This window comes from Micropterus salmoides, unplaced genomic scaffold, assembly GCF_014851395.1.
Source record: "Micropterus salmoides isolate LMB-PRFRI ecotype aquatic unplaced genomic scaffold, ASM1485139v1 Ms_hic_scaffold_8, whole genome shotgun sequence".
NCBI classification, from domain to species: domain Eukaryota; kingdom Metazoa; phylum Chordata; class Actinopteri; order Centrarchiformes; family Centrarchidae; genus Micropterus; species Micropterus salmoides.
In genome coordinates this window covers 29,750,310-29,760,617 of record NW_024044570.1, presented here as the reverse complement: position 1 = coordinate 29,760,617, position 10,308 = coordinate 29,750,310, and positions in this window count along the sequence as shown.

Genomic DNA, 10,308 nt, shown 5'->3' with positions numbered 1-10,308 from the left:
AAGTCCCTGGAGTGTGCCTGGCCTGCACAACGCACACTCAAAAGAAGGTTGTCACAACTGCCATGACCACGAGAAAAGGGCAAAAGATTTCGTTTTTATTTCACGTCGTCCATTAGTATATTATTAAGTTATGGGAGCACATCACAATTGAGAAAACACCATCATTACTTAATAGGTGCCGCAGGATGTAATTGTGTATTGTCAACTACCCAGCTGTGTTTATCAGCACTGTACCCTGTGAGTACCCAGTACTTTTAGTGTCAGTCATACTTACATGACTGCAAACCAAAATGAGAGCACATAATCACACAGTTCTATTACAACATAATGTTTCATACAGTTCCTCTAATTTGAAAATTTATTTTTTTGAGCTGTCTCCGTAGGTTCTGTGCTGTTGTCCCATTGGCGTTTTCAGTCCCAAAATGGCGGCAGCGCTGTCGCAGCACCATCTAGCAGCGGTTGTCAAAAAAGCCCCAGCCTCTTTGGTATGAAGGTATTATTGGAGCAAACCAACTAAGCAACTGTGACAGTGGAATTTGTAGTTGAGTCTCAAATGCTGTTTTTTCACAAGTTCATGACAAGTTCAGCGCACTCTCACTTTTGCACCATATATCTCAGTGAAATGTGGAGCAAAAGACATTTGGGCACGTGTAGAGGCAGATTCAAGCAGTTGTAATTAATGTGTGTGTGTGTGTGTGTGTGTGTGTGTGCTTAAAAAATATCCAAGAAGATTTGTGGGGAAAAAGTAAGGAAAAGTATTTTTCTCTGTGACTTCAAATTTCCTGATGTGCATTTGTGACTATTTTCTACTCAAATTCCACTGTCACAGGTGCTCAGATGTTTAGCTCCAATAACACAGACGCCCACGCCCCTGTTCTGAATTTCACCCCTTCTCATCTGGTCACCCTACACTGCAACCTTATTCGAGTGAAAGAGAGGTCTAAGTACAGCGGGCCAGTCTTACACACACAAAGACAATGTAACAAACTGAGAAATATATAATGTTTAAATAATGGCTGCTTCTAAATACAGCAAAAATGAATCTGTTGTAACACTTTCACCCACACTGTCAAGGTTTCACAGAAATCACTGCTGCTGTAAGCTGTTCACGTCATCAGTGACTTCATCTATTGTTGGTGTTTGAGCTCAAGGATAGTTAGCTATTTTAAGTGATCCTCATGCAGAAGCAAATCCCTGTTGTACAGCCTTTCTGCCTGAAACTGTGTTCGTGTTTAAGTGTGGGAAGTAAGAGGGGATGTCACATCCCAGAGCAAGTGCTGAACTGACCAAAGTCCCCCCATACCTAGAGCAGGTGCTCCAGCTGATTTCTCATACCTAGTTCAACACCATTTCAGGCCATTCCATTTCTGTACCAGCTTGCAGGAAGGTTATGAAAAAATAAGACGTGCAAACTACAGTGATGAACTTCTGTGTGTGGGCTAGTGTCATCTAAACTGCTGCATTTTCTCTTATTAACTGAGGTAAAAAAAAAAAAAAACAGACCTTATTTGATCAAAGTAATGAATTCTGGGCACTGAATATAGCCTCATTCCTTGGAGAAACATTTATTATTTTTACAGTTCAGTGAGAGCAATATCTTGTTGTCTGAGTGAGAGATGTGGAAAAAGACGGCCTAATTTTTGTGGCTTTGGTGGATGGTACAGTTGATGATCTAGGACTGCAGGGATTAAGAAAGAGCGTTGTCCACTGTCATCAGTGTCCTTCCTCTTTAAAGCAACAGGTTAATTCTGGCCACACCAGTCCCCACATACTGGAAAAATAACCCGTTTCTGTGAGTTACACAGTGATGTGTTCTTAATGCTTTATGCACATGCAACAATCAGATAAAATTATATTTATCTCTACGTAACGTTTGAAATATTGAATAAAAATTTGGGAAATACACTTTCCAAATTTCCAATAAGTCAGATGAAAATATTAATACCACTTTCATATTTGTGCATTAAGTTTGGAAGCTTTAGAGAGAGTGAGCATCCTCATCTTGTTACTCAGTGAAGTGTGAAGCTTTGTGAGGCTGAAGTGACACTTGCTTGCCAGTCTTTATACTAAGCTAGGCTAATCACCTCCCGGCTATGGGTAGCAATATTCTCAGATACCTCTCACAGAGAGAATTAGCAAATTTCACCAAATGTTGAACTAAGCCGGCATTCAGATTGACTTTAGCTCTGTGTGCAATAGCGGTACAACAGCTAACTGACGTAGTCGACGTCGTTGATGACGTCATTGGGCCGTAACGGCACCGTCATCTTAACGGACTACAGTGATGTGAACAGTAAAGTTACTAAAACAACATCAGCACTGCAGTAACACCTTCACCACCTAAAACCTCCAGAGTTGGCAGCACTTCACTCTTCACTTGGCCAAAAAGGTTGTTAACTGCAGCGTCTGCAAAGCTGAGCTTTCCTGGAAACAGCGGAGCATCTGAAGAGGTTGTTGTAACGTTGTTGCTCTGTGGATGATGAAGACTTGTCTCGGTAAGCTAGTTAGTGAGCTAGCTGTGACTGTTAATTAGCACATGCATAAAACAACCTCAAGTTTAATTTAAAAACTGATAGCTAAATAAGACGCATTCTGTAATTTTGCAATTCATAATCCGATTAGTCGATTATTCGTTTCAATAATCGATAGATTAATCGACTATCAAAATAGTTGTTAGTTGCATCCCTAGTGCGCAAAAACATAAGCCTCTCATTCATTTGAAGGGCTCAGTCAGGAAGCCAACTGCTGCAAAACAACATTGAGTAGTCTGGCAAAAAATATCAATGAGGTTCAACTATGCTGGCCGATTACATAGATAATAGTGCACACCCATGGTAGATTACTTTGTTACCTCACTGGGATTAGGAAAGATAAAATAGAGAACATCCCAGACTAAAATTCTGTATGAGAGTAATGTTGTGCAGCATTTTAGTGACTGATAAGCCTTTTATTGCAGCACTAGTACCTCAAACAACACTTCTATACCAATGCTGCCCCCTGCATTAAATAAATGCAGGGGGCTGTTTGAGGTTATTTCTTTTCTAATTTAAGTTAAGTTATTATATCTCATCTGTGGTTTTATAATACTTTAAATGCAATTACACTTCTAGCTGTTTTATTTACAACATAGTTCTATCACACATACCCAGTTGGAGCTGCCTAATCCATTTTCCCACATTTAGCCATTAAGCAGTTGGGGCACCTGCTTGAAGTGCCTTACTCGAGTGCACTTTGACAGCACTTGTTGGACACCACGGCATGCACTGCTCACTCACGACGCATGGCAGCACAAACACAAGAAGGAGTATGACTGAAACAAATCTGAGAACAGGATAAATGTTTAACTAATGAAAATCAGCTGTATGTTTAAACTGTGTGCACTCTACCAATGTAATACTTCAGTGACTGTCTGTTTATAGTAACAATAGTAACAACAGATGCACACACACACACATGCACACACAAACACATTTGGGATGTTGTGGCTATGCCTGAATGCAGCTCTTCAGTGTTACTGCTTTAATAATCAGTTTTAATGAGCATCACTTGCTGTTATTCCCTTTAGCATGATTCTCTCTCTTTGCATCTGTCTGTCTCTGCATTTATTTCTCTCTTACCCCCCTTTTTTTAAGTCACACCAACTGTCTCTCTTTCTCTCTCTCTCTCTCTCTCTCGCATGCACGCACACACACACACACACACACACACACACACACACACACACCGACACACATATGCACATGCTCTCTCTCCAACTATCCTCCCAGCTCATTCCACTCCCTTTAGTTTGAAGGTCAATTAATGGCCCATTCCATATCTGTTGTACTCAAACACCCCCTGGGTCTCCACCCCACCACACACACACACACACACACACACACACACACACACATTGAGATACTGTGTCATATTTTGTAAATTTAAATTAATTTCTGGTATCTTTGCATGACCACTCATGTGTATTTGCGTGTGTGTGCTCATTCTGACATAGAAGGGGTAAAAAAGATCTTAACCTTTTCATGCACTGGTTTTGAGTTTTTTCTACTGCAACCTCTGTGTGAGTTTTTGATGTGCCTGCTGGTCTTGTTTTCGCCACAGCTGGAAACAACCTCATCATGTTGTCACAAGCTCTGTTACTGTCACTGGTTGACAAATCACACGATGGACACACGGCAGCAGTTTTCTCTATGACCCTTGACTTTTAAAAAGAAGTCACCGTTGGTAATGCAAAACCTGATTTCCCTGATTAAATGATTAAATGGCATCTGAGAGGTGTTTGTTCAGAAATACGGAGATGAAAGGTTGATTCACTGAAAAAAAAAGATTGCTTTTTTTGCTTAGTTATTTTAAAATGGTACACAGTGTGGCTGGGGGCCTGAATAACCTGAGAAAAAAATCAGGCCGCTAACTTTACCCTTATAGACGGAGATGGAGCCAGTTAGCTTAAAACTGGACAAAACTGCTAGCTCGGTCTACTGCTCAGAAATATGGCAACCAGCACCCCAAACTAACAAATCATATCTTTGTTTAATCCGTACAAAAATGAAAATGTAAAAATGACGTTGTTGTGTTACATGGAGTTCTCTCCGGGTGGTCGTTCCAGAGTGTAACTTGTTTTTACATTTTTTATAGTTTAAACAAACAAGATATAACATGTTAGTTAGTGAGCTTTAGAGGTTTTGGTATACAGATTTTCTTTACCCCTGAACAAAGCCAGCCTAGCAGTTTCCCGGTTTCCAGTCTTTACATTAAGCTAATCGTCTGCTGTCTCTGGCTTTATATTTGATGGTCATATTTCACAGTTTCACCGCAATCTTCGTATTTTTTTCTAGTCATAGTTTCTTTAAACTATGATATAATTGTGTTTGTCTTCAGTGTCTTAACTGAATGTATGAATGTAGCAGGACAGCTGCAGTGTGCATCTGCAGGATGGGGAACATTTCCAAAGCACTGTGTGATTTCACACAGTGTGTGTACCTTAATTAGATCTTGTGCAACTCACTCGTGCTCTTGCAAAACAGGTACACAAACTTCTTTCTAGGGTTCTATTAAACTGCCAAGCTATTACTCTGCACAACTTCTATATTGATGCCACTCTCATCATCAGGGGTTCAGGAACACAGATGGCGATATCCTGGGAAGACATCGGTCAATGTACCCTAAAATCTTCAGGACACTTTTAAAGGTCGGTTGTGTTTGTTGAATTTGAGGATGGTGACTTATACTTAAACATGTTACTATCGTTCTTTTGCAAGCTATTTTTAGAAAGTCTAAATAATTACCACAAAGCAACTTTGCCTGATCTTTGATTCACAGAGACAGGGTCAGCTCCACTTGTAGAATTATTGATATCAATGTTGGAATATTAGTTTTATACAGAAACAGGCATGCAAAGTAAACCATTAGTTGTGTAAAGCAATAGGCATTACATTGACATTCTGGACAATATGCGTATTTGCTCTCTTGCAGTGAGTTAGATGAGAAGGTTGATATTACTTTTATTTCTATATATATTAAATATGTAGCTACAGCCAACAGATAGTTACATTAGCATAGCATAAACACTGGAAACAGGGGGAAACAGCTAGCCTTCTCTGTCCAAAGGTAACAAAATCTGCCTAATTAAGACATTTTATTCATTTTGTTTAATAACCAAGGTGTAAAAAATGCCATTTTACCATTTTATGGGGCATTATGTGCTGGAGTATTTCTGGCTGAGAGCAGTAAATTCCTGGAGTCTCCACTCTTCTGGCTGCTGTCCCCAGAGTGAAGCTAGCAGTTTTCCTCTAGACTGGAGTCTTTGTGCTAAGTTACGCTAACTGGCTGAAGCTTTATATTAAGATTGATCCACTAGAAACGAAAGTCACATTCAAAAAGTGTATTTTCCAAAAAGCTTTTTTTTTTCGGTCACACTAGTAAACAGACTTTCACATCCCAGCTGCAGTACAAGTAGTGCTAGCTGACAATGTATCTACTGCATGATAGCCTAAGACATCTTCCTTAGTAGCTCATTACTGATTGACATGTTTAATAGGATTACCTGTTGTTTTATGTTTTATTTATCAGTGTGTTAGGTCAGTGGTTTGGGGACAGTGCGAACCTAGGGGAAATGTAATAAAAAACATTATACAGCCCTATCTGATTTGTAATTATTTGGTTCTTCATACAGGTAACGTAGTTGACCTTTTTAAGTTGATCGTGATTTATTATCTGTGTCCCTACAGCAGATAATTACTGTATGTAGAGACTTATTTGTTTGTTATTGACAATAGATCATTGTAGAAGAAGTATGCAGATAAATTTGTGTCATCTTTAATTGTAGAATCCTCACATTATTAAATGACTGAGAGCCCCTGCTGTCAACAAGGAAAACTCACACACGGACCTTAAACTCATTCAGCAGTTAATAAATGCATTTTAATTGAACATAGTAGTTCTGCCGTTTTGTGTGTTCAACTGTGTGTGTGTGTGTGTGTGTGTGTGTGTGTGTGGTTTATCACGGTAGGACAAAGCTGCTTTCGCTTTCACCACCTCTCTCTTCTTCTTAGTCTCTAAGCAGTCTTGGCATTTTGGGAGGCACCTGTGGGCAAAGATTGACAGGTATCTATAGTTTTTTGTGTGTGTGTGTGTGTGTGTGTGCGTGTGTGTGTACAGGTGTCTGTGTCACTTTGGTTCCTCTCCTCTTCCTTCACCTGCATTGCAGCAAACACTGCATCTTGTAAGTGTGTACACTACAATATTAATGCGGGGAGGAGGCAGGAAGAGACCCTCCTCCCCTTTCAACTCACATTCAATAATTAGGTGGAATCAGTGGATCTACTATCAGCCAAGAATTTCATAGAAAAAAATTGTGTTTGTAGTTAATGTGAGTTGATTGCATGGTGACAACCCACAGCAAAGACCACACAACAGAGAACAGAGATGTATCTATATGTATATGTATGTGGTGTTACAGCACAGTACAGATTCTACAAATACACATGCACAATGTGTGTGTGTGTGTGTGTGTGTGTGTGTGTGTGTGTATACTTCTGGGATATCAATTCATGATTGTGAATCAATATCACCTGATCAATATCACCAAATATATATCTTAATAGAACAAGCAAGTGCTAATTTGTTTATGATTCAAATTAATAATAATCATCCATTTATTGAATATTTATTGAACATTTGTTATATTCAAGGTCTCACTTGTGAATGAGGAGCAGGTGTGTTAAATTTGATGTTATCGCACTCCCTCATACTGGTGACTAGAAGTTCAACATGGCACCTCATGGCAAAGAACTCTCTGAGTATCTGAAAAAAAGAATGATTGCTCTACATAAAGATGGCCTAGGCCATAAGAAGATTGTCAAAACCCTAAAACTGAGCCAAGAACATACAGCGGTTCAACGGGACAGGTTCCACTCTGGAAAGGCATCGCCATAGTCGACCAAAGTAGTTGAGTGCACATGCTCAGCGTCATATCCAGAGGTTGTCTTTGGGAAATAGACGTATGTGAGTGCTGACAGCATTGCTGCAGAGGTTGAAGGAGTGGGGGGGTCAACCTGTCAGTGCTCAAACCATACGCCGCACACCGCATCAAATAGATCTGCATGGCTGTCGTCCCAGAAGGAAACCTCTTCTAAAGAAGATGCACAAGAAAACAGTTTGCTGCCCACAAATAGTTTGCTGAAAACAGGCAGACTAAGGACATGGATTACTGGAACCATGTCCTGTGGTCTGATGAGACCAAGATAAACTTATAAACTTATATAAAATAAACTTGAGGAGTACAAAAACAAGTGTGTCTTGCCTACAGTCAAGCACGGTGGTGGGAGCGTCATGGTCTGGGGATGCATGATTCATTGAGTGAACCATGAATGCATGTGACAAACCGACGCAGAGCATGATCCCTTCCCTTCAGAGACTGGGATGCAGGGCAGTATTCCAACATGATAACGACCCTAAATAATAATATAATAATAATAATCTTTATTTGTAGAGCACTTTTCAAAAACAAGTTTCAAAGTGCTTTATCAAGTGTAAAGACAATAATACCCAAAAGAAAATAATGCAAAAATCAATCCAAGATAAAAGCAAGAAAACATTGAAAAGACTAAAATACACATTTAAGATAAATATAAAATAAGTAAAATAGAATAAATTAAATAAAAGGGATAAAATAAAGTCAAATAAGATCGAGAAAGGCTCTCCAATAAAAGTATGTTTTAAGAAGGGACTTAAAAGAGTTCACTGACTCAGCCGACCTGATTTCCTCGGGCAGGCTGTTCCAGAGCCTCGGGGCCCTGACAGCAAACGCTCTGTCCCCTTTAGTTTTCAGTCGAGACTCTGGAACAGACAACAGACCTCTGCCCGAGGATCTCAAGGCACGTGCTGGTGCGTATGGGACTAAAAGGTCAGAAATATAGAGGCCATGAAGAGCTTTAAAAGTGATCAATAAAATTTTAAAGTCAATTCTAAAACATACTGGGAGCCAGTGTAATGAAGCTAAAATAGGGGTAATGTGGTCATATTTCTTTGCTCTGGTTAAAAGCCTGGCAGCTGAGTTCTGGACAGTCTGGAGTCGATCAGTAGATTTTTGAGTTAAACAAGTGAAAAGGCTGTTGCAATAATCCAGGCGTGATGAGATGAAGGCGTGTAAAATGGTCTTGGTGTCCTTAAAAGTTAACATAGATCGAATTTTTGCTATATTTCTAAGTTGATAAAAACATGATTGCAAAAAGCTTTGTGGTGTGCTGCTCGAAATTTAAATTACTATCAAACCAAACACCAAACACAAGGTTCTTTGCAACAGGCGTAATGTGATTTATTAGGAAACCAGCAGATGGCAGTATTTGTTTTGCCATCTGCTGGGACCCGATGACCAGGATTTCTGTTTTGTCTGAGTTCAGCTGGAGGAAATTATTTGACATCCATTTTTTAACTTCACAAAGGCAGTCAGTAAGTGAACTCAGCATTCCAGGGTCTGTGGATCTGACGGGCAAGTATATTTGTGTGTCATCAGCATAAATATGAAAAGAAATACCATGTTTATGGATAATATGTCCAAGGGGAAGCAGATACAAGGAAAACAAAATGGGTCCTAAGACCGACCCCTGAGGCACACCATATTTAACTGGACAGAACGTCCAGTGACAACAAGCAGATATGATTGAAGTGATCGACCAGATTGTTGGTGTTGGAATCAGACAGGTGTTGGCTTTGGCTCTGAAAGAATGCGCAAAACTTTGAAACACTTTGTTTATTAAAGATGCGAGAACACACGGAGCTTGGTGAGACGGCATGAGTAACAGGAGAATCACAGCTAAAAACAATACATCTGTGGTCAGATATGGTCATGTCCACTAATTCCACAGAGGAAATGCTGACACCCAGGGTAAAAACCAAGTCCAGTGTATGACCACGGTTATGTGTTTGCCCTTTGACATGTTGTTTGAAGTTAAAAGAAGTGGCCATATTTAAAAAGTCAGTTGCATTAACATTGGTGGGGTCATCAACATGAATATTAAAATCGCCCCAAAAAACACCTCCAAGACGACCACTGCCTTGCTCACTTTCCTCAAGTGGTGTACTCACTTTGGTTTCCTGCAGTTTAGACATTAATGGCTGTATGATGTGTTATTTTGAGCAGACAACAAATTTGCATCTTATCAGAAGAGTTGATGTTAAATAATATTTCATTTTGGTGAAACCTTTTGTGCATGCACCTTCCACATTATGTGGATACATAAATCTTTAGCTCTTATTATTAGACTGTCCTGTTGACTTCTCTGCTCCACTCACTGCAGCTGTATTGTCAGTAAGGTAGGCTGATGTAAACAACTGAGTTTCTTCTTTCTTTGTTCTTTGTAGTTACTTTCTAAAGCAATTTGGTGAGAATGACAGTCCAAAAAACAAGACAACTCTGGACAACATATCTCAAATTAAAACATTTTGCAATCATCACCCGATTCCTGATCAAAGCATCAGATGCTTGCATCTTCATGGATCCACTTAGTTCATAGTAACCAAGGTGCAGACTATCTGTCTGTGTAGGGTCTGGTTTTATTTGCCATGGTTCCCAGGTTTTTGTGTCACTATGTAATGCCTGAGTGAATATCTGTCAGGTCTGATCACAAGGTGCAATATAATCATCATAGGTGAAAAGAAAATGTTGTGTGAAAGATAACATTTACTGCTACTGTTTTCAACCAGTGCTGCTCATTAATTGGTGGCACATCATGTTGTTGCCAGTTCTTTGTCTATTTTGGTCTGTTTGTGTCATATTGAATCAGGTCTTATTATCCTCAGGTCTATTTTGGC